At 46.3% G+C, this 23006-nt stretch overlaps 33 non-coding genes across 33 annotated transcripts; all 33 read left to right on the forward strand.

Moving 5' to 3' along the window:
• The first annotated feature begins 10428 nt into the window (after positions 1–10428).
• LOC142950502 (U2 spliceosomal RNA) lies at positions 10429–10619 on the forward strand. The gene has a single exon (XR_012954399.1). It is a non-coding gene; the product is annotated as a U2 spliceosomal RNA (small nuclear RNA).
• Positions 10620–10906: 287 nt separating this feature from the next.
• On the forward strand, positions 10907–11070 carry LOC142950383 (U1 spliceosomal RNA). The gene has a single exon (XR_012954286.1). It is a non-coding gene; the product is annotated as a U1 spliceosomal RNA (small nuclear RNA).
• Positions 11071–11286: 216 nt separating this feature from the next.
• Positions 11287–11403, forward strand: LOC142950504 (U5 spliceosomal RNA). Its single transcript, XR_012954401.1, has one exon. It is a non-coding gene; the product is annotated as a U5 spliceosomal RNA (small nuclear RNA).
• A 178-nt stretch (positions 11404–11581) lies between these two features.
• LOC142950443 (U2 spliceosomal RNA) lies at positions 11582–11772 on the forward strand. Its single transcript, XR_012954345.1, has one exon. It is a non-coding gene; the product is annotated as a U2 spliceosomal RNA (small nuclear RNA).
• Positions 11773–12059: 287 nt separating this feature from the next.
• On the forward strand, positions 12060–12222 carry LOC142950397 (U1 spliceosomal RNA). Its single transcript, XR_012954300.1, has one exon. It is a non-coding gene; the product is annotated as a U1 spliceosomal RNA (small nuclear RNA).
• A 216-nt stretch (positions 12223–12438) lies between these two features.
• On the forward strand, positions 12439–12555 carry LOC142950505 (U5 spliceosomal RNA). The gene has a single exon (XR_012954402.1). It is a non-coding gene; the product is annotated as a U5 spliceosomal RNA (small nuclear RNA).
• Positions 12556–12733: 178 nt separating this feature from the next.
• LOC142950476 (U2 spliceosomal RNA) lies at positions 12734–12924 on the forward strand. The gene has a single exon (XR_012954375.1). It is a non-coding gene; the product is annotated as a U2 spliceosomal RNA (small nuclear RNA).
• A 287-nt stretch (positions 12925–13211) lies between these two features.
• Positions 13212–13374, forward strand: LOC142950414 (U1 spliceosomal RNA). Its single transcript, XR_012954316.1, has one exon. It is a non-coding gene; the product is annotated as a U1 spliceosomal RNA (small nuclear RNA).
• Positions 13375–13590: 216 nt separating this feature from the next.
• Positions 13591–13707, forward strand: LOC142950507 (U5 spliceosomal RNA). Its single transcript, XR_012954404.1, has one exon. It is a non-coding gene; the product is annotated as a U5 spliceosomal RNA (small nuclear RNA).
• A 178-nt stretch (positions 13708–13885) lies between these two features.
• LOC142950444 (U2 spliceosomal RNA) lies at positions 13886–14076 on the forward strand. The gene has a single exon (XR_012954346.1). It is a non-coding gene; the product is annotated as a U2 spliceosomal RNA (small nuclear RNA).
• A 287-nt stretch (positions 14077–14363) lies between these two features.
• On the forward strand, positions 14364–14526 carry LOC142950398 (U1 spliceosomal RNA). Its single transcript, XR_012954301.1, has one exon. It is a non-coding gene; the product is annotated as a U1 spliceosomal RNA (small nuclear RNA).
• A 216-nt stretch (positions 14527–14742) lies between these two features.
• LOC142950561 (U5 spliceosomal RNA) lies at positions 14743–14859 on the forward strand. Its single transcript, XR_012954454.1, has one exon. It is a non-coding gene; the product is annotated as a U5 spliceosomal RNA (small nuclear RNA).
• A 178-nt stretch (positions 14860–15037) lies between these two features.
• On the forward strand, positions 15038–15228 carry LOC142950477 (U2 spliceosomal RNA). Its single transcript, XR_012954376.1, has one exon. It is a non-coding gene; the product is annotated as a U2 spliceosomal RNA (small nuclear RNA).
• Positions 15229–15515: 287 nt separating this feature from the next.
• Positions 15516–15678, forward strand: LOC142950416 (U1 spliceosomal RNA). Its single transcript, XR_012954317.1, has one exon. It is a non-coding gene; the product is annotated as a U1 spliceosomal RNA (small nuclear RNA).
• Positions 15679–15894: 216 nt separating this feature from the next.
• LOC142950508 (U5 spliceosomal RNA) lies at positions 15895–16011 on the forward strand. Its single transcript, XR_012954405.1, has one exon. It is a non-coding gene; the product is annotated as a U5 spliceosomal RNA (small nuclear RNA).
• A 178-nt stretch (positions 16012–16189) lies between these two features.
• LOC142950478 (U2 spliceosomal RNA) lies at positions 16190–16380 on the forward strand. The gene has a single exon (XR_012954377.1). It is a non-coding gene; the product is annotated as a U2 spliceosomal RNA (small nuclear RNA).
• A 287-nt stretch (positions 16381–16667) lies between these two features.
• On the forward strand, positions 16668–16831 carry LOC142950384 (U1 spliceosomal RNA). The gene has a single exon (XR_012954287.1). It is a non-coding gene; the product is annotated as a U1 spliceosomal RNA (small nuclear RNA).
• A 216-nt stretch (positions 16832–17047) lies between these two features.
• On the forward strand, positions 17048–17164 carry LOC142950509 (U5 spliceosomal RNA). Its single transcript, XR_012954406.1, has one exon. It is a non-coding gene; the product is annotated as a U5 spliceosomal RNA (small nuclear RNA).
• Positions 17165–17342: 178 nt separating this feature from the next.
• Positions 17343–17533, forward strand: LOC142950445 (U2 spliceosomal RNA). Its single transcript, XR_012954347.1, has one exon. It is a non-coding gene; the product is annotated as a U2 spliceosomal RNA (small nuclear RNA).
• Positions 17534–17820: 287 nt separating this feature from the next.
• On the forward strand, positions 17821–17983 carry LOC142950401 (U1 spliceosomal RNA). Its single transcript, XR_012954303.1, has one exon. It is a non-coding gene; the product is annotated as a U1 spliceosomal RNA (small nuclear RNA).
• A 216-nt stretch (positions 17984–18199) lies between these two features.
• Positions 18200–18316, forward strand: LOC142950510 (U5 spliceosomal RNA). The gene has a single exon (XR_012954407.1). It is a non-coding gene; the product is annotated as a U5 spliceosomal RNA (small nuclear RNA).
• Positions 18317–18494: 178 nt separating this feature from the next.
• Positions 18495–18685, forward strand: LOC142950448 (U2 spliceosomal RNA). Its single transcript, XR_012954349.1, has one exon. It is a non-coding gene; the product is annotated as a U2 spliceosomal RNA (small nuclear RNA).
• Positions 18686–18972: 287 nt separating this feature from the next.
• LOC142950417 (U1 spliceosomal RNA) lies at positions 18973–19135 on the forward strand. Its single transcript, XR_012954318.1, has one exon. It is a non-coding gene; the product is annotated as a U1 spliceosomal RNA (small nuclear RNA).
• A 216-nt stretch (positions 19136–19351) lies between these two features.
• LOC142950512 (U5 spliceosomal RNA) lies at positions 19352–19468 on the forward strand. Its single transcript, XR_012954408.1, has one exon. It is a non-coding gene; the product is annotated as a U5 spliceosomal RNA (small nuclear RNA).
• A 178-nt stretch (positions 19469–19646) lies between these two features.
• On the forward strand, positions 19647–19837 carry LOC142950449 (U2 spliceosomal RNA). The gene has a single exon (XR_012954350.1). It is a non-coding gene; the product is annotated as a U2 spliceosomal RNA (small nuclear RNA).
• Positions 19838–20124: 287 nt separating this feature from the next.
• Positions 20125–20287, forward strand: LOC142950402 (U1 spliceosomal RNA). Its single transcript, XR_012954304.1, has one exon. It is a non-coding gene; the product is annotated as a U1 spliceosomal RNA (small nuclear RNA).
• Positions 20288–20503: 216 nt separating this feature from the next.
• Positions 20504–20620, forward strand: LOC142950513 (U5 spliceosomal RNA). Its single transcript, XR_012954409.1, has one exon. It is a non-coding gene; the product is annotated as a U5 spliceosomal RNA (small nuclear RNA).
• A 178-nt stretch (positions 20621–20798) lies between these two features.
• Positions 20799–20989, forward strand: LOC142950450 (U2 spliceosomal RNA). Its single transcript, XR_012954351.1, has one exon. It is a non-coding gene; the product is annotated as a U2 spliceosomal RNA (small nuclear RNA).
• A 287-nt stretch (positions 20990–21276) lies between these two features.
• Positions 21277–21439, forward strand: LOC142950418 (U1 spliceosomal RNA). Its single transcript, XR_012954319.1, has one exon. It is a non-coding gene; the product is annotated as a U1 spliceosomal RNA (small nuclear RNA).
• Positions 21440–21655: 216 nt separating this feature from the next.
• Positions 21656–21772, forward strand: LOC142950514 (U5 spliceosomal RNA). Its single transcript, XR_012954410.1, has one exon. It is a non-coding gene; the product is annotated as a U5 spliceosomal RNA (small nuclear RNA).
• A 178-nt stretch (positions 21773–21950) lies between these two features.
• Positions 21951–22141, forward strand: LOC142950480 (U2 spliceosomal RNA). Its single transcript, XR_012954378.1, has one exon. It is a non-coding gene; the product is annotated as a U2 spliceosomal RNA (small nuclear RNA).
• A 287-nt stretch (positions 22142–22428) lies between these two features.
• On the forward strand, positions 22429–22592 carry LOC142950385 (U1 spliceosomal RNA). Its single transcript, XR_012954288.1, has one exon. It is a non-coding gene; the product is annotated as a U1 spliceosomal RNA (small nuclear RNA).
• Positions 22593–22808: 216 nt separating this feature from the next.
• Positions 22809–22925, forward strand: LOC142950515 (U5 spliceosomal RNA). Its single transcript, XR_012954411.1, has one exon. It is a non-coding gene; the product is annotated as a U5 spliceosomal RNA (small nuclear RNA).
• Positions 22926–23006: the final 81 nt, after the last annotated feature.

The raw sequence follows: 23006 nt of genomic DNA on the forward strand, positions 1-23006 counted from the left end.
GGCGAGATCAGAGGGTCCGGTGGAGAACGGGTCCTCGATGGATGTTAACGATGCCTTCAGAGGCGGGGTGAGTTGCTCTCCTCTGTTGCTGTCAGACCTACCTTCAGACTACGATATGGAGATACAAGTACAGCAGGAAGCAAGAAAAAGGCCCGGTGGGCCTGCAAGGGCTACGGGGAAAAAGAGGAGAGGGCTGAAAAAGTGATTCCAGAATAAATATGCTTACAGCTATTGTCATGACTTTGCTAGCTACTTCTATGGCTCTGGACTCTCTCACCCTTGTGTCATTTAACACAAATGGTTTTAAAAATCCAGCCAAGATACAAGCAGTCCTGGACAAATATAAACATTGCGATATACTCTGCTTGAAAGAAACAGGCTGGGATGTATCAACTCTGAACCAAGTTAAAAAACTGTGGAGGGGTGAGGTTTATTCCCAGGTGGGAACTGGGAGGGTACGTAGAGTGGCTGTGCTGTTATATGAAAAACTGAGTGGTAAAAACAAGTGCATTTACAGTGCTGAAGATGGGAAATGTATGGTATTTGAAATACTGTACAAAAATGAACTGATGAGAGTTATTAATGTTCACGCTCTGAACATTGAGGAAGAGAGAAGGGTGTTTTTTAAAAGTCTAAATAAATGGGTAAATAACAGAACGGTATTAATAGGGGATTTTAACATCACGCTGAGTAGTAGTGACAATTCCCAAGACAAGCTAAAGTGCGATACTAGTAGAACGGCTCTGAAAGATTTAATGACTGTCAAAAATCTGGTGGACATTTGGCGCGTTGTTAACTCTGGAGTAAGAGCGTACTCGAGAAGACAGGTAGTCCTGGGGCTCCTTAAACAAACTTGTATCGACCTAGCGCCAGTAGCCTCGGGGCTGATTAGGGAGGCGTCCAATTTAAAATACACCTTTAATAATTGGAGTGATCATGCCTAGGTGGAATGTAATTTGGGTACTGGTGTAAGTAGAAAGGGTAGGGGTACATGGTGCTTAAATAATAGTATTTTGAGTGACAAAACATAAAATCAAAATTGGTAAGATCCTCTCTCAGTGTATCCAGGACATACAGTTTGTGGATGGCAAAATGGATTACTGGGAGGATGTAAAAGCAAGAATTTAAAAAATGACTATAAAGTATAGTAAAGAGAAAAAGTGGGAGGAAAAAAGGGAGAAAAACATTATAAATGAGCTTCAGAATAAAGAAATTGAAAAAATTGAAAACGATAGTACACATAGTAGCGAAAGTTACGAAATCTACAAAAGCAAGTTGGACGCATTAGAAATTAAACGGTGCAAAGGTGCGGCTGTGAGATGCCGTGCCCAGTATTTATTGGAAGGCGAGAGGAGTACTGCATTCTTCTTGGGTATGGAGAGAGTAGTTCAGGAAAGCCAATACATCGAAAAACTGACAGGCGTGAATGGGGAGATTGTGAGTGGAAACAAAGAATTACTGACGACAGTGAGAGATTTTTATAGTAAGTTGTACAAAAGACAAAAACCTAATAAAAAACAGTTGGAACTTATGATTAGTCAAATTAAAAAACAAATAAGTAGTTCAGATAAACAATTCTGTGAATTTCAAATCACAGATCGGGAAATAGATACAGCAATAAAGAGTTTCAAAAGTAATAAAAGTCCGGGCGCTGATGGGCTGACTGCAGAGTTTTATGGTGGGTTTCCTGAGCTACTCTCTCCTATCCTGATGCATGTGTTTCAGGATATGACCCAGAAGAATGCAGTCTCTGATCATTTTTCTGACGGGGTGATCACTTTAATCTTCAAGAAAAAAGGGACGAGGGACAAAATAGAAAACTATAGGCCAATTAGCTTACTCAATATGGACTACAAAATTATGGCTAAGGTCCTGGCTGGGAGGTTGAAGGAGGTGATTGCAACTATAGTGTCCGAAACACAAGCATATAGCATCCCGGGAAGGGATATCAATGATAATATCTTAGCTGTCAAAGATTTGATAAATAAAATGAATAAAGAGGGTGGGGTATTACTAGGGATTAATTTGGAGAAGGAGTTTGACAGGGTGGAGCATAATTTTTTGTGGGAGGTTTTGTTTAAATATGGCTTTGGGGAAAAATATGTAAACATGATTAAATTATTGTACAAGAATGCAAAAAGTAAAATCAAAATAAACGGGTATTTAACTGACCGGGTGGATTTGGGTAGATCAATTAGACAAGGGTGTCCTCTGTCGGCAATGCTCTACAGCTTGGTGGCAGAGCCGTTAGTGCTCAGTATTACAAATGACGCTGAGATAGAGGGGATTAAAACAGTGGGTGGGAACGAAGTGAAAATAATGCAATATGCAGACGACATAAACGTGTTTTTAAAGAACAGTTCGCACCTGAAGAAAACGATGGAAAATATAAAAAATTACGAGTGTGCGTCTGGGGCAAAAGTAAACATGTCGAAGTCTGAAATAATGGTGTTCATGGAAAATGATATCGACACAGGGAAATGGGGTTTTAACGAAATAACTGAAGAACGCAAAATACTAGGTGTTTGGATAGGGAAGGATAGAGTAAAAGCTAGGGACAGGAATTGGTCGTGTGTAATAAAAAAAGTAAAGAACATATGGCAAGCCCGCGGGCTTACCATAAGAGGAAAGGTAATTGTATCAAATGCTCTGGTTCTGTCCAAAATCAATCATATTTTGGGATCCTGCGAGCTGCCGGATTGGGCTTTGAATGCTTTGACTAGCATCATATCCCTGTTTGTGTGGAAAGGGAAGGGTAATATGATCGCTCGTAGGACGTTAATCGCTAAGAAGAGGGAGGGGGGTTTAGATTTGATTGACATAAGTGCCAAAAGAGACGCGCTTAGGGTAAAACGTATAGGGCGTTTTTTGGATGAGAAGAGGCAGCACCCGTGGAAGGATGCCTTGACCGGACTCCTGGCAGACTACGGTGAGAGAGGGTTGTACAAGCTGTACGCCCTCTCTTCCGGAAATATTTCAGGAGACTGGCCCGGGCTCTTTCGCGAAGTGCTGGAGGCTTGGACAAGTTTCTGCCCCACCTCAGACCTGACGTACAACATAAAGGACATTTGATGCGGTTACCTCTTTTAAACTCCCCTTTCTTCCCTCACAACGGCAGACCCATGGTGTCTAAGGCCCTCCGCGAGGCGGGCCTGACGACACTTGGGGATGTCTGTGGAGGGAGGGGAGAGTGGGGAGGGTTGTGTTGTATTTGAAAAAATAAAAAATGTAATGAGACTGAGGAGGGCGGGGGGACCTTTTAAGGTCCGTGTAATAGCCTACACTCCTGGCAGACAATCAGTAGATTGCTGTCCTTAAGCACTTCTGTAGGCTGCTAAAAATCTGCTTAATACGTTATCCTCATAGAGGACATATCAGATATTAAACTGATAAGAACAGATTTTTTTAATTTTTTTATTATCAAAATTCTGTACACAAATCATACAATTTCAAACATACAAACTTCACATGTTTTGCATCATGCAACTTAATTCTATTTCACAGTTGCATGTCAGTAACCAGCATTTGTCTATACACAAAAAAAACACAAAATACACTTATGCAATGTCTTCAGGATTTACCATCCCCACCCAAAACCTCCTTTCCACCTTTCCAAGGCAGCATGCTTCCCCCACTTCCTGATGTCCCGTTCAATCCTCCCCTTTATATTTAATTCCACTCTCTTTAACACCCCCTCCAAGCGACTTTCCCTGTTTTTTCCCACCAGGTCTTGCCTAGCCACCCACAAACTCCTCTTAACCAGGCTTATAATTAGCCACGTAAGGAAATGTTTACTCCCCAAACCTCCCCCTTCTACCACCCTAGTCCATGTCAATTTAAACCCAGGGTCTAACCTCCCCAGCCATGTCGCTGCTCTACTCCACACAATACTAGCAAAGGGACAGTCCTACATGACATGCCTGACAGTTTCTTCCCCCATACAGCCTTCCCTCGGGCACACAGGGGATCTTGTTAAACTATGCCGGTACATTACATCTCGCACTGGCAGACATTTGTGAAGGCATAGCCAATTGAGATCTTTGAGACCATTGTCCAGCCCCCGTGGCTGTATCCCCTTCCAAATACTCTTCGGGATCCCAACCACTGCAGGTGCGATCACTCTCTGTCTGACAACTTTATAAAGGAATTTGTGGTTCAGTCTGACACTGGTTTCTGAGGCCTCGGGATGGGCCCGCAGCCACCTGGCTGCGTACTGGTAATGCCATGGCTGTTGCTCCACCCGGGGCCCTAAATTGTTCCAGACCAACAAGCCTGGCCTGGCCTGATAGGAAAAATAGAGCCGCAGGAAGTGTCCTGATGGGTGTACGACTGGAGTTGACATCTCCCTCCACAAAAAAGAAACAAATATGCAGTCTAGCTTCAACGGGAGGTGTGGGACATCTCTTCCCCCTGCTTCAATCCCTGCCAGCATGCGGGCCCTCGCCACATACTCATATCTCCCTCCCCACAGGAAAGTGAACACGAGGCGCATAATAGGTCTCCTCATACTGATTGGCATTGGGTATATGTATGCCAAGTACACAAGAGATGGCATAATATCTACCTTCAGAACCAGTACTTTCCCTATCAAAGTCAGGCCCCTGCTCTTCCAGAGAGCAAGCTTCTTCTGGACTGCCATAAAGCGCCTAGTCCAGTTGGCCGTGGCACTATGGGCTGTCTCAAAGCTGACCCCTAGTACCTTCAGCGGTCCCGTGCAGAGCGTCAGCCCCCCTGGTACCTCCGTCCTTTCTTTCCAGCGCCCAAAGAACTTCACAGAAGACTTGGCACAATTAAGTTTAGCACTAGCCACCTTACCAAAGCTCTGGAAAATCTCCAAGGCTCGAAGAAGGCATGTGTCGGTGTCCAGCAGCAGTGTGGTGTCATCTGCGTACTGAGACAGTTTAACTCGTAAGCCCCCACTGCCAGGTAGCAGGAAACCTCTCACACCCGGATCAGCTTGAATGGCTGCCGCCAGGGGCTCCATGTAAAGGATGTAAAGCAGTGGTGAAAGCGGACACCCCTGTCTTACCCCTGAGTGCAAACTAAAAATGTCTCCTAGGTGGCCGTTAACTGAAACCATGCTCCCTACACCTGTGTACAATATGCGTAACCATCCCATAAAAGCCTGACTGAAGCCTAACCTCTGCAAAAGTCTAAACATAAAACCCCAATGAACCCTGTCAAAAGCTTTTGCCTGGTCGAGACCAACCACCATCAGTGGCAGGTGCCGGTTTTTTCTGCCCACGCGACAGCGACCCGAATGAGCTGTAGATTCCATCTCACTGAGCGCCCCGCTACCCCACATGTTTGGTCCACATGGACCACATGAGGAAGTGCTATGCCTAGACGATCCGCTAGGACCTTTGCCAGGAGTTTGTAGTCAACACACAGCATGGTCAGTGGTCGCCAGTTCCCTAGGTCGGCACGATCCCCCTTCTTATAAAGAAGGGAGATAACTCCGGTGGCCGCAGACCCTCCCATTGTACCTGTGCGGAGTGTTGCGGACAACACCTCCAACACTACCGGCCCAAGTACATCCCAAAACTTGAGATAAAACTCTGCTGGGAGCCCATCGATGCCAGGCACCTTCCGCCTCTTCATTCTCTGGAGGGCTCACCCTAATCTCTATTAGGGTGAGCGGGGCCTCCAAAGCCTGTACTATATCCTTCGGCACCCGCTGGGTCAGAAAATCCAGGAATACCTCCCCTCCTCCTAACTCTATGTCTTTCTCCCTAAACCTTGTGCGATAGTAGTCCGTGGCAGCCTGCACCATCTCTACCCCTTCTGACACCACCCTGCCCTGCTTGTCCATTAACCCGGTCACTACCTGTTTTGCCCTATCAGCCCGTACTGAGCTGAAGAAAGCAGCGGAACACGTCTCGAACTCCTCACGGAATGTTTCACGTGATCGCAACAGGTATGCCCTGGCCTTACCCTCATATACGTCCCTAAGCTGTGCTTTAAGGGAGTCACAAGCCTGCTGATTTATAATGCCGCCCCAGTTTCCCCCGGCGTACTCACGTTCGAGAAGGTGCTGAAGGCGAAACACCTCCCTCCTCGCCATACTCGCCTTCCTTTTACAATACTTTAAACAAAAAAATTGTATCCGCTTTTTAGCAACCTCCCACCACTCAATTGCTCCGGAACACAATGACCTTAGTCCTTCCAGGCCTTTGAAAAATGAACGGAAATGTTGGTTGAAAACCTCCTCCTCCAGGATGCTGACGTTAAGGCACCAGTACCCAGTTCCAAACACTGGCACATCTGAGTGCACTTCCAATAGCAGCCTGTCATGATCTGAGAAGAACACAGGGAGCAGTCTGCCTGCCAATAGCCTGAAAGACTTGGAAAGAAAAACATAATCCACACATTTAACGATGCCCCTAGAGTTGCGCCATGTGGGACCTGTTACCTGTGGCCTGACCTCCCTCGCCCCATCTACCAGGCCATGTTTAGCTATGAGGTTGGAAATAAACCCATCGCTGGTATCTCCCCCCTTGCCCAACTCAACATTAAAATCACCCCCTATCACTACCTGCCTACTGGTGGCCCTCCAATTGACCAGCCATCTCTTGCCTTTCTGTTGGAGTTTGTGCTCCATAGACCACAATAACCCTAAACTTGACTGTCCCCCATGTGATATCTGCGCCCATTATCCTCCCCTGGACAATAACAAAGGAAGACTCCACCTTGATCTCTTGAAACCCAAATAAAATCCCAACCCCAGTAGAGTGGACCCCCCCTACGCTCCAAACTGAGTCCCCTTTTGTCCACTCCCTCGAAAAAATCCCCACGTCCCCCCCATCCCGTAAATGTACCTCCTGCAAAAAACAAAAGGCAACCTGGTGCGACTCCACAAATTTAAAAACAACCCTTCTTTTAACTGGATCCCTCATTCCCCTTGCGTTTATAGTGAGAACCTTAAAAAAAAACATTGTGCATCTTGACTGCTCACCCATCTCCCCTCCCACCTCTTGACCCGTATCCCCATCCTTCTGCTCCTGGGCCCCTCCTTCCTCCACTTTATCAGCGGCTCTCTTATGCTGACCTGTTCCCCCTCCCCTCCCCCCCTCAATCCCACCCTTGTTGGTCTGTCCCCCCTTTGACTTTTTGCTCCGTACCCCCTCCCCACTCTCTCCAAGCTCTGTCGAGAGTCCTGTTCTGAATGCCTGCGACCCTTTCCGTGCCCCTTGCTTTGATTTGGAAGGAGCAGGATCGGAAGTGAGGACAGGAAACTCGTCCATAATGTCTGTGGATGCCTGGGCACCACAAATGGATCAGTCTGTTGATTAGCTTCACACTTTAATGAACGAGGAGGATCTCATTCGCTGTCTGTCTTCAAGGCTGGGGCTTGTGTCAAACAAAGGCCTTGTTTAGCTGGTTGAACTGCTGCGGCTGCTTGTCGTGCTCCTCCACTGCATTCCAGGCTTCAAGGACCGTGTTCCTCTGCTCAGTGGTGAGAGTCAGCTTGTCCTCTGTCAGGCTAACCTCCAGCAGAGCAGAGCCGAACTTTTCCAACCTTTCGAAGCCAGGAAGGGGGTTTGGACTGCAGGCATCCTCCTGTTGAAAAGTTGACATATAAAGGCGGTAAGTTCAAATGTAGCTGAAATACACTTGTAGAGTAAAACCACAACAACAAAATATTATTATTATAATATTAGATATTGTTATATTATAATAATACATTACTAATATAACAATGAACGTACAACAGGCCATTGATATCCTTTTAACACCCAGGGAGGAAGAGGAGGAAGTGTCAGAGCAGGATGACAACTGCTGATTACATCCCTGATTACAGATTAGATTAGAGATCTCTGAGGGAGAGTTCTTATAACGTTAACTCATATATCATATCTCATAACTCCTGAGCCTACAACACTGACTGATTCCTCTGATATTTGATCAACTGTTCAGCTTCCCTTTGGATAAGTTTCATGTTCTTACTCATGGCAAAACTAAGAGTAAGACATCAGAAATATGGATCTTCTATTATTCCATATTCCCGTCATAACCACAGCAACGGAGACAAAAAACACGCTGACAGAAGTCTTTGTAGTTCATACATTCTCTTGTCTTTAATAATATAACGTTAGATGGATAATAAACACCTGAGCAAGCAGGTGTTTATGACAGCACGTAAATTATTAAAAGAACGAATTTAAACCCTCAAAAATACTGTCTCTGGAACACTGGCTAATAGTTGGTTATCTATTGATTAATGAGGGACTGTTTTTGGATGCAAAGAATATTTGGCATTCGTAATACTGATTTAAGAGGTTATATTTAGAGACGCTAGATAACGTTAACGTTATCTTACCGGCCCCGGCCCGTACTCGAGCATCAGGATTTGAACCGTATGCAAGGGTTAACGGGTTAACACAAGATAAAATGCATATTGACAAAACATTTTCAGTAACGTTATAACAAATGCATTATAGTTTCAAAGAAGTCTAGCTGAGAGATGTCGACCGTAAAGCCTTAGCTGAACACGTAACGTTACCTGACCCGGCCGGACACTCCGAACACTTGCTGTTGTGTTGTGTTCGGATTTGAAGAGTATTTAAAGGTTAACGCAAGATAAAATGGATATTGACAGTAATACAATTTCGAAGAGATGTTATTGAGAGCTGCTAACCGTGAACTAGCGGCAAAGTCTTAGCTAGCTAGCTAACGTTAACACTACGTCCAGTTTTTTCCAAACGACCAAAAGACAATTGGGCAGTATAAACAGTGTTCTGTATAAATAATTATAAAGACAAAAATATTTCAGTATTACTAGAATTACTGCAGGGTCAACGCTGTGGGTAGATTCGCAACTCGAACTTGATGTATTCAAGATTTGCAGGTCAACTTGTGATTGGTGGTCTGCAGTCGGTTCCTCCGATCCAATTGGTAGTCCACAGTCAAACTGACCAATGAGGACGCTTAAATGTCTACAGTCACTGTAGACATTGCACGACTGTAGACTCGAGCTCTGTACATGGGGATGAGCTGTACCGTAGTGCAATCTCCCGAAACGTTATTGGCCGACAGTCTACTGTGCGAAAGTGAAACATTTGCGCCCCCAGTGGTCAAAGCCTGCGTAAAGTCTGCGTTAATTGAAGAATGTCTAATGTCGCCATCAAGTGGTCAATTTATATTGGTGGCATCAATAAATGTAGAATGGATATTTGCTCCCTGATGTTGTCAAACTGTGGTATCAGCAGCAGAATCATGTACCACTATTTACTCCAAGCACATGTTAGTTTGTGTATCACAATGACTTCTTTCATGATTATTGTCATACATGTACCACAATACACAAGATCTGGAAACAGAAATCTGCACATTGGTCCACCAGCTGCTAGACGTGTCCCTTCATAGTAAAGATCTTTAAGACTTTCTTTGTGTTTACAGGAGAGAAAAATATGCACACAAGATTCCCACGTGTGGAATATGAAGGAGTCCACAGGAGGAGTCTAGAACACGCCTCACCTCCTTTCAAAGTAGATGTTGCAGACACTGTTGTCATCATCTGGATTGATTCCATGTGTGTAAAATTGTCCATTTCAGATTGTAATTAGCTATTTATTGTGATACCTGTTGAAGCTATAATAGAATGATGCTATAAATAGAGAATCTCAAGTACATTTGTGTCTACATAATGCTACATAATTCATGTCATTTATTCAGGTCTTTTTTCAATAAAATGCATCTTATTCCAAATCAAAGTGATACATGTGAGAGAATGCTGTTTGTTTACTTTTGTCTCTTCTGTCTTTTTAAATTCCCTTATGACACCTGGGAGGCTAATTAGAAGTAGTTTTATATTTTCTGAGGCTGTTTAATGTTTCTATTGCAAAATGATCTGATATCATTGTAATATAGGCATGTGCTCTGACATGTAAGTAATCTGGAACTCTATATATCCGTGTCCCTGTTGTTGATGAAAACAAACGCACCCCTGTTCTTGCATTCATTAATTGATATTCCACAACTCGATGTTACTGTAACACTTAACACTTTATTGAATACGGTGCATGAAATAGAGAACAATCAGAAAAAACAGTGCAGTCATAAAATAGAAGACTACAATATGTACATGAAGATCTAAACTATTTACAATGTGCATGAGTATGTACATGAAGATCTAAACTATTTACAATGTGCACGAGTATGTACATGAAGATCTAAACTATTTACAATGTGCACGAGTATGTACATGAAGATCTAAACTATTTACAATGTGCACGAGTATGTACATGAAGATCTAAACTATTTACAATGTGCACGAGTATTTACATGAAGATCTAAACTATTTACAATGCAAGAGTATTTACAGATATATACAGGGTGTCTACAGCTCATCACTCCACCTTGTATACTTTTTATGTCCCTGGGTCGGTTGGCCACAGCATGTACAGACAGGGAGATTCTGCACTCGTGACACCTTCACTCCTACTTGGCTAAGATCAAGTGTAGTATCTGTTCTTATCAGTTTAATATCTGATATGTCCTCTATATGAGGATAACGTATTAAGCAGATTTTTAGCATCGGGAGATGAAAAAGGGGCTTGCTCCGTTCACTCCACGCATTGACCCGGTATTGCAGCATTGCCGGGAACGGTGCACTCCTCAAATGCCTTGTGGACAACCAAACACCAATCCAAATGGATCAGTCTGTTGATTAGCTTCACACTTTAATGAACGACGAGGATCTCATTCGCTGTCTGTCTTCAAGGCTGGGGCTTGTGTCAAACAAAGGCCTTGTTTATTCCTTACTGACGCCCCTCGTGGAACATCGCTGTGCTCCCAGCCTAAGCTTAATGCTAAAGGAATGCACTCTGGGATTATGCCATCTGGGAACCGTCATCCGGAGTACTGCATCTGGGAATGCCGCCCCTGTCTCTGTCTCTTCCAACTCATACTTACCTGGCAGGGGAGATACCATGATCAAGAAGGTGGTTCACCCAGGGCGAGGCCCAGCCATTGCACTCCGGTTGTTCTGACCACTGCGAATTCCCCAAATGTGGGAATCTCGACTGCATAATTTCTGGTAGTGGGGGACTGCGTTCGCGCTCTCCCCTGATTGTTTTGTTGAAAAGAATATCAAGTGGTTTGTACTTTTGATTGGAGGGGAGGAAATAGTACTATGGAGAATATTGCCCCCTTTCAGATGTGGGCAGGGGTATGGGAATGGGTGTGGCTTCAGATTTGGAACAGGTCACGTGAACTCAGGCTTACCATGAGCGTTTTGACTTGGACAACTAGGGACTTCGGCTGTTCTTGACAATGTTGCTGTACTTACTTTGGTTTCTCTTCATAACGCACAAGTCTTTCGCCTTTTACTAAAGACTTCCGTGGAGAGGAACACCAATGAATTCAACCTATTTTTAGCAGGCTTTGCCGTTTGGCTGAGCCTTGTACACTTGTGAAAAGAAAGAAAGCTGTCCTTAACTAGACCACGGTGCTTGACCATGGAGTGCTCGGCTGGGTGTGCCAAAGCAGCAGCCACTGCTATGTCCCTTGGAAAGAACTGCACCATGACAAGGGTGAAACGTGTCAGGAGGGTGACTCAGGAAGCAAACAGTTGGGGCTCATCGCTTCTCGGCCTTTTGGCTAAGATCAAGTGTAGTATCTGTTCTTATCAGTTTAATATCTGATATGTCCTCTATATGAGGATAACGTATTAAGCAGATTTTTAGCATCGGGAGATGAAAAAGGGGCTTGCTCCGTTCACTCCACGCATTGACCCGGTATTGCAGCATTGCCGGGAACGGTGCACTCCTCAAATGCCTTGTGGACAACCAAACACCAATCCAAATGGATCAGTCTGTTGATTAGCTTCACACTTTAATGAACGACGAGGATCTCATTCGCTGTCTGTCTTCAAGGCTGGGGCTTGTGTCAAACAAAGGCCTTGTTTATTCCTTACTGACGCCCCTCGTGGAACATCGCTGTGCTCCCAGCCTAAGCTTAATGCTAAAGGAATGCACTCTGGGATTATGCCATCTGGGAACCGTCATCCGGAGTACTGCATCTGGGAATGCCGCCCCTGTCTCTGTCTCTTCCAACTCATACTTACCTGGCAGGGGAGATACCATGATCAAGAAGGTGGTTCACCCAGGCGAGGCCCAGCCATTGCACTCCGGTTGTTCTGACCACTGCGAATTCCCCAAATGTGGGAATCTCGACTGCATAATTTCTGGTAGTGGGGGACTGCGTTCGCGCTCTCCCCTGATTGTTTTGTTGAAAAGAATATCAAGTGGTTTGTACTTTTGATTGGAGGGGAGGAAATGGTACTATGGAGAATATTGCCCCCTTTCAGATGTGGGCAGGGGTATGGGAATGGGTGTGGCTTCAGATTTGGAACAGGTCACGTGAACTCAGGCTTACCATGAGCGTTTTGACTTGGACAACTAGGGACTTCGGCTGTTCTTGACAATGTTGCTGTACTTACTTTGGTTTCTCTTCATAACGCACAAGTCTTTCGCCTTTTACTAAAGACTTCCGTGGAGAGGAACACCAATGAATTCAACCTATTTTTAGCAGGCTTTGCCGTTTGGCTGAGCCTTGTACACTTGTGAAAAGAAAGAAAGCTGTCCTTAACTAGACCACGGTGCTTGACCATGGAGTGCTCGGCTGGGTGTGCCAAAGCAGCAGCCACTGCTATGTCCCTTGGAAAGAACTGCACCATGACAAGGGTGAAACGTGTCAGGAGGGTGACTCAGGAAGCAAACAGTTGGGGCTCATCGCTTCTCGGCCTTTTGGCTAAGATCAAGTGTAGTATCTGTTCTAATCAGTTTAATATCTGATATGTCCTCTATATGAGGATAACGTATTAAGCAGATTTTTAGCATCGGGAGATGAAAAAGGGGCTTGCTCTGTTCACTCCACGCATTGACCCGGTATTGCAGCATTGCCGGGAACGGTGCACTCCTCAAATGCCTTGTGGACAACCAAACACCAATCCAAATGGATCAGTCTGTTGATTAGCTTCACACTTTAATGAACGACGAGGATCTCATTCGCTGTCTGTCTTCAAGGCTGGGGCTTGTGTCAAACAAAGGCCTTGTTTATTCCTTACTGACGCCCCTCGTGGAACATCGCTGTGCTCCCAGCCTAAGCTTAATGCTAAAGGAATGCACTCTGGGATTATGCCATCTGGGAACCGTCATCCGGAGTACTGCATCTGGGAATGCCGCCCCTGTCTCTGTCTCTTCCAACTCATACTTACCTGGCAGGGGAGATACCATGATAAAGAAGGTGGTTCACCCAGGCGAGGCCCAGCCATTGCACTCCGGTTGTTCTGACCACTGCGAATTCCCCAAATGTGGGAATCTCGACTGCATAATTTCTGGTAGTGGGGGACTGCGTTCGCGCTCTCCCCTGATTGTTTTGTTGAAAAGAATATCAAGTGGTTTGTACTTTTGATTGGAGGGGAGGAAATAGTACTATGGAGAATATTGCCCCCTTTCAGATGTGGGCAGGGGTATGGGAATGGGTGTGGCTTCAGATTTGGAACAGGTCACGTGAACTCAGGCTTACCATGAGCGTTTTGACTTGGACAACTAGGGACTTCGGCTGTTCTTGACAATGTTGCTGTACTTACTTTGGTTTCTCTTCATAACGCACAAGTCTTTCGCCTTTTACTAAAGACTTCCGTGGAGAGGAACACCAATGAATTCAACCTATTTTTAGCAGGCTTTGCCGTTTGGCTGAGCCTTGTACACTTGTGAAAAGAAAGAAAGCTGTCCTTAACTAGACCACGGTGCTTGACCATGGAGTGCTCGGCTGGGTGTGCCAAAGCAGCAGCCACTGCTATGTCCCTTGGAAAGAACTGCACCATGACAAGGGTGAAACGTGTCAGGAGGGTGACTCAGGAAGCAAACAGTTGGGGCTCATCGCTTCTCGGCCTTTTGGCTAAGATCAAGTGTAGTATCTGTTCTTATCAGTTTAATATCTGATATGTCCTCTATATGAGGATAACGTATTAAGCAGATTTTTAGCATCGGGAGATGAAAAAGGGGCTTGCTCCGTTCACTCCACGCATTGACCCGGTATTGCAGCATTGCCGGGAACGGTGCACTCCTCAAATGCCTTGTGGACAACCAAACACCAATCCAAATGGATCAGTCTGTTGATTAGCTTCACACTTTAATGAACGACGAGGATCTCATTCGCTGTCTGTCTTCAAGGCTGGGGCTTGTGTCAAACAAAGGCCTTGTTTATTCCTTACTGACGCCCCTCGTGGAACATCGCTGTGCTCCCAGCCTAAGCTTAATGCTAAAGGAATGCACTCTGGGATTATGCCATCTGGGAACCGTCATCCGGAGTACTGCATCTGGGAATGCCGCCCCTGTCTCTGTCTCTTCCAACTCATACTTACCTGGCAGGGGAGATACCATGATCAAGAAGGTGGTTCACCCAGGCGAGGCCCAGCCATTGCACTCCGGTTGTTCTGACCACTGCGAATTCCCCAAATGTGGGAATCTCGACTGCATAATTTCTGGTAGTGGGGGACTGCGTTCGCGCTCTCCCCTGATTGTTTTGTTGAAAAGAATATCAAGTGGTTTGTACTTTTGATTGGAGGGGAGGAAATGGTACTATGGAGAATATTGCCCCCTTTCAGATGTGGGCAGGGGTATGGGAATGGGTGTGGCTTCAGATTTGGAACAGGTCACGTGAACTCAGGCTTACCATGAGCGTTTTGACTTGGACAACTAGGGACTTCGGCTGTTCTTGACAATGTTGCTGTACTTACTTTGGTTTCTCTTCATAACGCACAAGTCTTTCGCCTTTTACTAAAGACTTTCGTGGAGAGGAACACCAATGAATTCAACCTATTTTTAGCAGGCTTTGCCGTTTGGCTGAGCCTTGTACACTTGTGAAAAGAAAGAAAGCTGTCCTTAACTAGACCACGGTGCTTGACCATGGAGTGCTCGGCTGGGTGTGCCAAAGCAGCAGCCACTGCTATGTCCCTTGGAAAGAACTGCACCATGACAAGGGTGAAACGTGTCAGGAGGGTGACTCAGGAAGCAAACAGTTGGGGCTCATCGCTTCTCGGCCTTTTGGCTAAGATCAAGTGTAGTATCTGTTCTAATCAGTTTAATATCTGATATGTCCTCTATATGAGGATAACGTATTAAGCAGATTTTTAGCATCGGGAGATGAAAAAGGGGCTTGCTCTGTTCACTCCACGCATTGACCCGGTATTGCAGCATTGCCGGGAACGGTGCACTCCTCAAATGCCTTGTGGACAACCAAACACCAATCCAAATGGATCAGTCTGTTGATTAGCTTCACACTTTAATGAACGACGAGGATCTCATTCGCTGTCTGTCTTCAAGGCTGGGGCTTGTGTCAAACAAAGGCCTTGTTTATTCCTTACTGACGCCCCTCGTGGAACATCGCTGTGCTCCCAGCCTAAGCTTAATGCTAAAGGAATGCACTCTGGGATTATGCCATCTGGGAACCGTCATCCGGAGTACTGCATCTGGGAATGCCGCCCCTGTCTCTGTCTCTTCCAACTCATACTTACCTGGCAGGGGAGATACCATGATAAAGAAGGTGGTTCACCCAGGCGAGGCCCAGCCATTGCACTCCGGTTGTTCTGACCACTGCGAATTCCCCAAATGTGGGAATCTCGACTGCATAATTTCTGGTAGTGGGGGACTGCGTTCGCGCTCTCCCCTGATTGTTTTGTTGAAAAGAATATCAAGTGGTTTGTACTTTTGATTGGAGGGGAGGAAATAGTACTATGGAGAATATTGCCCCCTTTCAGATGTGGGCAGGGGTATGGGAATGGGTGTGGCTTCAGATTTGGAACAGGTCACGTGAACTCAGGCTTACCATGAGCGTTTTGACTTGGACAACTAGGGACTTCGGCTGTTCTTGACAATGTTGCTGTACTTACTTTGGTTTCTCTTCATAACGCACAAGTCTTTCGCCTTTTACTAAAGACTTCCGTGGAGAGGAACACCAATGAATTCAACCTATTTTTAGCAGGCTTTGCCGTTTGGCTGAGCCTTGTACACTTGTGAAAAGAAAGAAAGCTGTCCTTAAGTAGACCACGGTGCTTGACCATGGAGTGCTCGGCTGGGTGTGCCAAAGCAGCAGCCACTGCTATGTCCCTTGGAAAGAACTGCACCATGACAAGGGTGAAACGTGTCAGGAGGGTGACTCAGGAAGCAAACAGTTGGGGCTCATCGCTTCTCGGCCTTTTGGCTAAGATCAAGTGTAGTATCTGTTCTAATCAGTTTAATATCTGATATGTCCTCTATATGAGGATAACGTATTAAGCAGATTTTTAGCATCGGGAGATGAAAAAGGGGCTTGCTCTGTTCACTCCACGCATTGACCCGGTATTGCAGCATTGCCGGGAACGGTGCACTCCTCAAATGCCTTGTGGACAACCAAACACCAATCCAAATGGATCAGTCTGTTGATTAGCTTCACACTTTAATGAACGACGAGGATCTCATTCGCTGTCTGTCTTCAAGGCTGGGGCTTGTGTCAAACAAAGGCCTTGTTTATTCCTTACTGACGCCCCTCGTGGAACATCGCTGTGCTCCCAGCCTAAGCTTAATGCTAAAGGAATGCACTCTGGGATTATGCCATCTGGGAACCGTCATCCGGAGTACTGCATCTGGGAATGCCGCCCCTGTCTCTGTCTCTTCCAACTCATACTTACCTGGCAGGGGAGATACCATGATCAAGAAGGTGGTTCACCCAGGGCGAGGCCCAGCCATTGCACTCCGGTTGTTCTGACCACTGCGAATTCCCCAAATGTGGGAATCTCGACTGCATAATTTCTGGTAGTGGGGGACTGCGTTCGCGCTCTCCCCTGATTGTTTTGTTGAAAAGAATATCAAGTGGTTTGTACTTTTGATTGGAGGGGAGGAAATAGTACTATGGAGAATATTGCCCCCTTTCAGATGTGGGCAGGGGTATGGGAATGGGTGTGGCTTCAGATTTGGAACAGGTCACGTGAACTCAGGCTTACCATGAGCGTTTTGACTTGGACAACTAGGGACTTCGGCTGTTCTTGACAATGTTGCTGTACTTACTTTGGTTTCTCTTCATAACGCACAAGTCTTTCGCCTTTTACTAAAGACTTCCGTGGAGAGGAACACCAATGAATTCAACCTATTTTTAGCAGGCTTTGCCGTTTGGCTGAGCCTTGTACACTTGTGAAAAGAAAGAAAGCTGTCCTTAACTAGACCACGGTGCTTGACCATGGAGTGCTCGGCTGGGTGTGCCAAAGCAGCAGCCACTGCTATGTCCCTTGGAAAGAACTGCACCATGACAAGGGTGAAACGTGTCAGGAGGGTGACTCAGGAAGCAAACAGTTGGGGCTCATCGCTTCTCGGCCTTTTGGCTAAGATCAAGTGTAGTATCTGTTCTTATCAGTTTAATATCTGATATGTCCTCTATATGAGGATAACGTATTAAGCAGATTTTTAGCATCGGGAGATGAAAAAGGGGCTTGCTCCGTTCACTCCACGCATTGACCCGGTATTGCAGCATTGCCGGGAACGGTGCACTCCTCAAATGCCTTGTGGACAACCAAACACCAATCCAAATGGATCAGTCTGTTGATTAGCTTCACACTTTAATGAACGACGAGGATCTCATTCGCTGTCTGTCTTCAAGGCTGGGGCTTGTGTCAAACAAAGGCCTTGTTTATTCCTTACTGACGCCCCTCGTGGAACATCGCTGTGCTCCCAGCCTAAGCTTAATGCTAAAGGAATGCACTCTGGGATTATGCCATCTGGGAACCGTCATCCGGAGTACTGCATCTGGGAATGCCGCCCCTGTCTCTGTCTCTTCCAACTCATACTTACCTGGCAGGGGAGATACCATGATCAAGAAGGTGGTTCACCCAGGCGAGGCCCAGCCATTGCACTCCGGTTGTTCTGACCACTGCGAATTCCCCAAATGTGGGAATCTCGACTGCATAATTTCTGGTAGTGGGGGACTGCGTTCGCGCTCTCCCCTGATTGTTTTGTTGAAAAGAATATCAAGTGGTTTGTACTTTTGATTGGAGGGGAGGAAATGGTACTATGGAGAATATTGCCCCCTTTCAGATGTGGGCAGGGGTATGGGAATGGGTGTGGCTTCAGATTTGGAACAGGTCACGTGAACTCAGGCTTACCATGAGCGTTTTGACTTGGACAACTAGGGACTTCGGCTGTTCTTGACAATGTTGCTGTACTTACTTTGGTTTCTCTTCATAACGCACAAGTCTTTCGCCTTTTACTAAAGACTTCCGTGGAGAGGAACACCAATGAATTCAACCTATTTTTAGCAGGCTTTGCCGTTTGGCTGAGCCTTGTACACTTGTGAAAAGAAAGAAAGCTGTCCTTAACTAGACCACGGTGCTTGACCATGGAGTGCTCGGCTGGGTGTGCCAAAGCAGCAGCCACTGCTATGTCCCTTGGAAAGAACTGCACCATGACAAGGGTGAAACGTGTCAGGAGGGTGACTCAGGAAGCAAACAGTTGGGGCTCATCGCTTCTCGGCCTTTTGGCTAAGATCAAGTGTAGTATCTGTTCTTATCAGTTTAATATCTGATATGTCCTCTATATGAGGATAACGTATTAAGCAGATTTTTAGCATCGGGAGATGAAAAAGGGGCTTGCTCCGTTCACTCCACGCATTGACCCGGTATTGCAGCATTGCCGGGAACGGTGCACTCCTCAAATGCCTTGTGGACAACCAAACACCAATCCAAATGGATCAGTCTGTTGATTAGCTTCACACTTTAATGAACGACGAGGATCTCATTCGCTGTCTGTCTTCAAGGCTGGGGCTTGTGTCAAACAAAGGCCTTGTTTATTCCTTACTGACGCCCCTCGTGGAACATCGCTGTGCTCCCAGCCTAAGCTTAATGCTAAAGGAATGCACTCTGGGATTATGCCATCTGGGAACCGTCATCCGGAGTACTGCATCTGGGAATGCCGCCCCTGTCTCTGTCTCTTCCAACTCATACTTACCTGGCAGGGGAGATACCATGATAAAGAAGGTGGTTCACCCAGGCGAGGCCCAGCCATTGCACTCCGGTTGTTCTGACCACTGCGAATTCCCCAAATGTGGGAATCTCGACTGCATAATTTCTGGTAGTGGGGGACTGCGTTCGCGCTCTCCCCTGATTGTTTTGTTGAAAAGAATATCAAGTGGTTTGTACTTTTGATTGGAGGGGAGGAAATAGTACTATGGAGAATATTGCCCCCTTTCAGATGTGGGCAGGGGTATGGGAATGGGTGTGGCTTCAGATTTGGAACAGGTCACGTGAACTCAGGCTTACCATGAGCGTTTTGACTTGGACAACTAGGGACTTCGGCTGTTCTTGACAATGTTGCTGTACTTACTTTGGTTTCTCTTCATAACGCACAAGTCTTTCGCCTTTTACTAAAGACTTCCGTGGAGAGGAACACCAATGAATTCAACCTATTTTTAGCAGGCTTTGCCGTTTGGCTGAGCCTTGTACACTTGTGAAAAGAAAGAAAGCTGTCCTTAACTAGACCACGGTGCTTGACCATGGAGTGCTCGGCTGGGTGTGCCAAAGCAGCAGCCACTGCTATGTCCCTTGGAAAGAACTGCACCATGACAAGGGTGAAACGTGTCAGGAGGGTGACTCAGGAAGCAAACAGTTGGGGCTCATCGCTTCTCGGCCTTTTGGCTAAGATCAAGTGTAGTATCTGTTCTTATCAGTTTAATATCTGATATGTCCTCTATATGAGGATAACGTATTAAGCAGATTTTTAGCATCGGGAGATGAAAAAGGGGCTTGCTCCGTTCACTCCACGCATTGACCCGGTATTGCAGCATTGCCGGGAACGGTGCACTCCTCAAATGCCTTGTGGACAACCAAACACCAATCCAAATGGATCAGTCTGTTGATTAGCTTCACACTTTAATGAACGACGAGGATCTCATTCGCTGTCTGTCTTCAAGGCTGGGGCTTGTGTCAAACAAAGGCCTTGTTTATTCCTTACTGACGCCCCTCGTGGAACATCGCTGTGCTCCCAGCCTAAGCTTAATGCTAAAGGAATGCACTCTGGGATTATGCCATCTGGGAACCGTCATCCGGAGTACTGCATCTGGGAATGCCGCCCCTGTCTCTGTCTCTTCCAACTCATACTTACCTGGCAGGGGAGATACCATGATCAAGAAGGTGGTTCACCCAGGCGAGGCCCAGCCATTGCACTCCGGTTGTTCTGACCACTGCGAATTCCCCAAATGTGGGAATCTCGACTGCATAATTTCTGGTAGTGGGGGACTGCGTTCGCGCTCTCCCCTGATTGTTTTGTTGAAAAGAATATCAAGTGGTTTGTACTTTTGATTGGAGGGGAGGAAATGGTACTATGGAGAATATTGCCCCCTTTCAGATGTGGGCAGGGGTATGGGAATGGGTGTGGCTTCAGATTTGGAACAGGTCACGTGAACTCAGGCTTACCATGAGCGTTTTGACTTGGACAACTAGGGACTTCGGCTGTTCTTGACAATGTTGCTGTACTTACTTTGGTTTCTCTTCATAACGCACAAGTCTTTCGCCTTTTACTAAAGACTTCCGTGGAGAGGAACACCAATGAATTCAACCTATTTTTAGCAGGCTTTGCCGTTTGGCTGAGCCTTGTACACTTGTGAAAAGAAAGAAAGCTGTCCTTAACTAGACCACGGTGCTTGACCATGGAGTGCTCGGCTGGGTGTGCCAAAGCAGCAGCCACTGCTATGTCCCTTGGAAAGAACTGCACCATGACAAGGGTGAAACGTGTCAGGAGGGTGACTCAGGAAGCAAACAGTTGGGGCTCATCGCTTCTCGGCCTTTTGGCTAAGATCAAGTGTAGTATCTGTTCTTATCAGTTTAATATCTGATATGTCCTCTATATGAGGATAACGTATTAAGCAGATTTTTAGCATCGGGAGATGAAAAAGGGGCTTGCTCCGTTCACTCCACGCATTGACCCGGTATTGCAGCATTGCCGGGAACGGTGCACTCCTCAAATGCCTTGTGGACAACCAAACACCAATCCAAATGGATCAGTCTGTTGATTAGCTTCACACTTTAATGAACGACGAGGATCTCATTCGCTGTCTGTCTTCAAGGCTGGGGCTTGTGTCAAACAAAGGCCTTGTTTATTCCTTACTGACGCCCCTCGTGGAACATCGCTGTGCTCCCAGCCTAAGCTTAATGCTAAAGGAATGCACTCTGGGATTATGCCATCTGGGAACTGTCATCCGGAGTACTGCATCTGGGAATGCCGCCCCTGTCTCTGTCTCTTCCAACTCATACTTACCTGGCAGGGGAGATACCATGATAAAGAAGGTGGTTCACCCAGGCGAGGCCCAGCCATTGCACTCCGGTTGTTCTGACCACTGCGAATTCCCCAAATGTGGGAATCTCGACTGCATAATTTCTGGTAGTGGGGGACTGCGTTCGCGCTCTCCCCTGATTGTTTTGTTGAAAAGAATATCAAGTGGTTTGTACTTTTGATTGGAGGGGAGGAAATAGTACTATGGAGAATATTGCCCCCTTTCAGATGTGGGCAGGGGTATGGGAATGGGTGTGGCTTCAGATTTGGAACAGGTCACGTGAACTCAGGCTTACCATGAGCGTTTTGACTTGGACAACTAGGGACTTCGGCTGTTCTTGACAATGTTGCTGTACTTACTTTGGTTTCTCTTCATAACGCACAAGTCTTTCGCCTTTTACTAAAGACTTCCGTGGAGAGGAACACCAATGAATTCAACCTATTTTTAGCAGGCTTTGCCGTTTGGCTGAGCCTTGTACACTTGTGAAAAGAAAGAAAGCTGTCCTTAACTAGACCACGGTGCTTGACCATGGAGTGCTCGGCTGGGTGTGCCAAAGCAGCAGCCACTGCTATGTCCCTTGGAAAGAACTGCACCATGACAAGGGTGAAACGTGTCAGGAGGGTGACTCAGGAAGCAAACAGTTGGGGCTCATCGCTTCTCGGCCTTTTGGCTAAGATCAAGTGTAGTATCTGTTCTAATCAGTTTAATATCTGATATGTCCTCTATATGAGGATAACGTATTAAGCAGATTTTTAGCATCGGGAGATGAAAAAGGGGCTTGCTCTGTTCACTCCACGCATTGACCCGGTATTGCAGCATTGCCGGGAACGGTGCACTCCTCAAATGCCTTGTGGACAACCAAACACCAATCCAAATGGATCAGTCTGTTGATTAGCTTCACACTTTAATGAACGACGAGGATCTCATTCGCTGTCTGTCTTCAAGGCTGGGGCTTGTGTCAAACAAAGGCCTTGTTTATTCCTTACTGACGCCCCTCGTGGAACATCGCTGTGCTCCCAGCCTAAGCTTAATGCTAAAGGAATGCACTCTGGGATTATGCCATCTGGGAACCGTCATCCGGAGTACTGCATCTGGGAATGCCGCCCCTGTCTCTGTCTCTTCCAACTCATACTTACCTGGCAGGGGAGATACCATGATCAAGAAGGTGGTTCACCCAGGGCGAGGCCCAGCCATTGCACTCCGGTTGTTCTGACCACTGCGAATTCCCCAAATGTGGGAATCTCGACTGCATAATTTCTGGTAGTGGGGGACTGCGTTCGCGCTCTCCCCTGATTGTTTTGTTGAAAAGAATATCAAGTGGTTTGTACTTTTGATTGGAGGGGAGGAAATAGTACTATGGAGAATATTGCCCCCTTTCAGATGTGGGCAGGGGTATGGGAATGGGTGTGGCTTCAGATTTGGAACAGGTCACGTGAACTCAGGCTTACCATGAGCGTTTTGACTTGGACAACTAGGGACTTCGGCTGTTCTTGACAATGTTGCTGTACTTACTTTGGTTTCTCTTCATAACGCACAAGTCTTTCGCCTTTTACTAAAGACTTCCGTGGAGAGGAACACCAATGAATTCAACCTATTTTTAGCAGGCTTTGCCGTTTGGCTGAGCCTTGTACACTTGTGAAAAGAAAGAAAGCTGTCCTTAACTAGACCACGGTGCTTGACCATGGAGTGCTCGGCTGGGTGTGCCA

The sequence above is a fragment of the Anarhichas minor genome, unplaced genomic scaffold (genome assembly GCF_050575085.1).
Source record: "Anarhichas minor isolate MPS153535 unplaced genomic scaffold, ASM5057508v1 ptg000015l, whole genome shotgun sequence".
In the NCBI taxonomy this organism is placed as follows: Eukaryota; Metazoa; Chordata; class Actinopteri; order Perciformes; family Anarhichadidae; genus Anarhichas; species Anarhichas minor.